Below are 3,608 nucleotides of genomic sequence, written 5' to 3'. Positions count from 1 at the left end.
TTCAAAAAAAAAAAAAAAACGAATGAAAAGAGAGAGGGAAACAAAAAGCCTAATGAGTCTCAGATTGTCGAATTTGTGGAGCAATAGACAACCACTATTCGTTTAAGGAGCTATGGTTTTGAAAGATTTACAAAAATCTATGTCTGGGGGAGTTAGGAGAGAACCTGAGGAAGAAGACCAAGAATCTATGGCAAGAAGAAAGTGACTGAAAACTGTGGATACCAACAGCTTCACTCTCTCTTGCGGTTTTGCATAATATCTTGTATCCTCCTGATCTTCAGGTAACCCGTAAACACTTTAAGCCTTACCCCTAGAATAATCCTTTTTGACACCTAGCCTAGATTGCCTTGCCTAGACTTTCTTTGATGAGAACCATCAAGATTTTTAATGAATGTTAAGAGCTAGTTGACTGGAAGTTAGATCTTAGTGCATAGATTTCCGCATGACGGATTAACGGACTAGTTATGCCCGTATTGCTAGTAAGAATTTTCTAGGCTATTCCCGATTGATGCATACCGATTGATATTGGTCTAGAAGTTTGGTCTCTGAGATTTTGTTTAGTTCCTGCACTTTCAAACCTCTCGCCGAGATTTAGCCTTTGTTTTGTTTGAGGACAAACAAAAGACTAAGTCTGGGCGAGTTGATAACACCGGATTTTGACCATTTTTATGGATCACTTTAATGTCTTTTACAAGTGTTTTTACTCCATTTTCAAAAGTTTTCAAAGGATTTCTATGTTTCCGGATTTTAAAAGACTTTTCAGGTAATTTGGGATAAAGAGGCACAAATTGGAACAAAAAATACTCTTTTGGATAAATGCAGACCGTCAGAATTCTCATGGAGAGACGAAGACCTTCTCACCGTCTGATCACCCTCAAAATTGGAAAACTTATAGAAGAATCAACCAGCTTTCAAATGCACTTGGTTTGGAGATATTCCAACGATTGGATCTCAAGATATTCCATTAGCCCTAAAGCCACTCGAAGACGGCCAGCAAGTCACGCAACCGGGCCAGCAGCCCATTTCCCGCTGTCAGAAGCCTCCCGACCGCGGCCAACCACCTAATCCCCACGGTCACGTCACTCCCGACCGCAGCCATCAAGATCCGAACTAAAGCCCATCTCAGCCTCAATTCCGGAACCCTAGAGACCATGGAGTATTGAAGACTATAAATACTTGTCATTTAGGTCGTTTTTAGAGAGAACTCTTCATACTTTACAGAAACCCTTTTCCTTTAGCCGTTTTTATGCGATTTTTGTAGAAGATTGTTCAAGTCTGAGTTCTTCAATAGAGAAGCTTTCTTCATCTCTTTTCTTTACTGTTTTTGATTAATTTTATTAAAACAAATGATGATGTCGACCTCAGCCATGTCTGAGTATATCCTGAGTTGGGCTTAGGGTTCCCGAAAGGGGCGCTCATAATCGATTAAGACATCTAGGTTTATAGATCTGGGATTTCAACTTGTTCTCTGTTTATTCTTGTTCTTATTGCATGTATGCTTGATTGATCACCTAGTATCTGATCTAGATAGTTAGTGTTGCGAAATTTTTCATTAAGTATCAGCCCTAGAATGAAACAGGCGATTTTTCCGTAGGAGTGGAAACCTACCTGCGGTAGATCGTGAGTATTGACGAGTCTTGTTCAGCTCTTGCGTTCTCTCCCTTTCAGGGCCAGAGTGGAAACCTACTGGTCAGGGTTGCGAGAAACAGTTGGTTATGATCACAACAGTTACATAGTTATACCGCCGTACTCTAGCTCTAGAACCACCCATATATTGATATCCACCAATCCCAATCTATCTACCCTAGTGTTAAACCGATTATGATCCTTTAGAGTTCCCAAAAGCTCAGCGTTTTTAGCCATAGTTTACAACCCAATCAATTTTTATTTGTTTATTTAGATCTGCATTTCAATTGCTTTAGTTCCATATTGTACTTGTTTTACATGCTTTCCATTCGATTTTTCTACTTGTTTCTTAGGATAGATTTATTTTCTTTCTTTTGTTCTAGTTTAATTCGTGACAAACAGCTAATCTTTAAAACCAATCTAGTCTAGACATAAAGTTAAAAACCGTAGAAGAATACCAGGCACACAAATCTCTGTAGATTCGATCCCTAAATACTACAACTGATTAGTTGTGCACTTACGGCTTTCATTTGTTTTGTTAAGGGTAAAACTTGTTCCCTCACGCAGTTGACACGACATCACTAGTGCTCCTACATAGTTCACCTTTTCTTCTTGAAAGGCTTGATTAATGTGATCGATATCACTAGGTCCTTCATCTTCTGCGCCATTGTTGGTCTGACAAGCATGGATTGAGCGATTGTTGCTCTTCAGAAGCTGGCTCATCATGTTCTTCAACTCGGTTATCTCCTTTTTGTCTGTTCCGGTTTGCTTCGTCAAGCGATCGTATTCAAGACAATCATTGCTATTGGCTTGAGCCAAATTTTCGATGAGGGCTCTCCCTTGTGTTATCGTCTTTTGTCCAAAATCTCCATTGCTAGCTGTATCAAGTGAAAGTTTGTATTTTGGTTGCAAACCTCGGTAAAATGTTCTCAGCAGGCTTGATCCATGAAATCCATGGTGAGGGCAATCACGTTCATACTCCTTAAAATGTTCCTAGGTTTCATAGAAAGATACAGTTGGTCCTTGTTGAAAGCTTGAGATCTTTATTCTCAATAAGTTCGACCTTGACTTAGTATAGAAGTGATTCAGGAAAGCAGTTTTACACTCTTCCCAATTAGTAATCGATGCTGCAGGCAAAGATTTCAACCAACGGTGAGCTTTGTCTGCTAATGAAAAAGGGAACAACATACACTTTAAATAGTCTGCTGGAACTTGATTTGTTCTCATCATGCTGCAGATTTCTTCAAAGAGCTCGATATGGTCCATTGGGTGTTCAGATGGAACTCCATGGAATTGGTTTTGTTTCACCAATGAGATGATTTGAGGCTTGACTTCAAACTCAGTCCGGTTCGGAAATGGAATTGGGATTGCAGATCGGTTCTGAAAATTTTGAGTAGGTGCATCAAAATCAGATATGCGATGGTTCCTAGCTTGTCTTCGGTGTTGATTTTGCTGGCTGCACAGGGCGGTTAGCGCGTCCATTCGGCTGTATCCCTTGGTGGTCACCATCGGCTGCATTGATAGGTGCATCAAGGTCTTCACGTTCTTCTCTCTCGTGGTTCTGGTGGTTTCTCGGAGGAACCTCATCCTCCTCTCCATCTTGTCGAGCATGATCACCTCCTCTGTGATCATTCGCTTCATTTTCTCCATGTTCGGACCCATCTTGGTCCATATTTAAAGCTCGGTTAATAGGATCTCCAGGCTGGACGTCGTTGGCCATTCCTTGCGTTCGTCTAAGTCTTCGAAGTTCTCTTTCGTGTCTGTCTATCTCGTCTAGAATTGGAATGTTTTCTACAGGTCTGCGGCTGGTATTCATGCAATTCAGAAAAAAAACAAAAGAAGGGAAAGATAATTCAGCAAAACTTTAAGAAAGAACAAGAGATCAGGTGTCTAGAACAGAAGTTAAAACAAGAAAAAAAACAAAAGGCAGCGAAACAAATCCCTGGAAACGGTGCCAAAAATTTGATGTGTGTCAACTGCGT

The 3,608-nt window shown here is 40.4% G+C and overlaps 1 non-coding gene across 1 annotated transcript; it reads left to right on the top strand.

Moving 5' to 3' along the window:
- The first annotated feature begins 2,575 nt into the window (after positions 1 to 2,575).
- On the top strand, positions 2,576 to 2,680 carry LOC112084935. The gene has a single exon (XR_002898588.1). It is a non-coding gene; the product is annotated as a small nucleolar RNA R71 (small nucleolar RNA).
- Positions 2,681 to 3,608: the final 928 nt, after the last annotated feature.

This window comes from Eutrema salsugineum, unplaced genomic scaffold, assembly GCF_000478725.1.
Source record: "Eutrema salsugineum unplaced genomic scaffold, Eutsalg1_0 scaffold_4, whole genome shotgun sequence".
NCBI lineage: Eukaryota > Viridiplantae > Streptophyta > Magnoliopsida > Brassicales > Brassicaceae > Eutrema > Eutrema salsugineum.
Note: the sequence above shows the minus strand (reverse complement) of the source record. Positions and strands in the feature narration are given on the sequence as shown.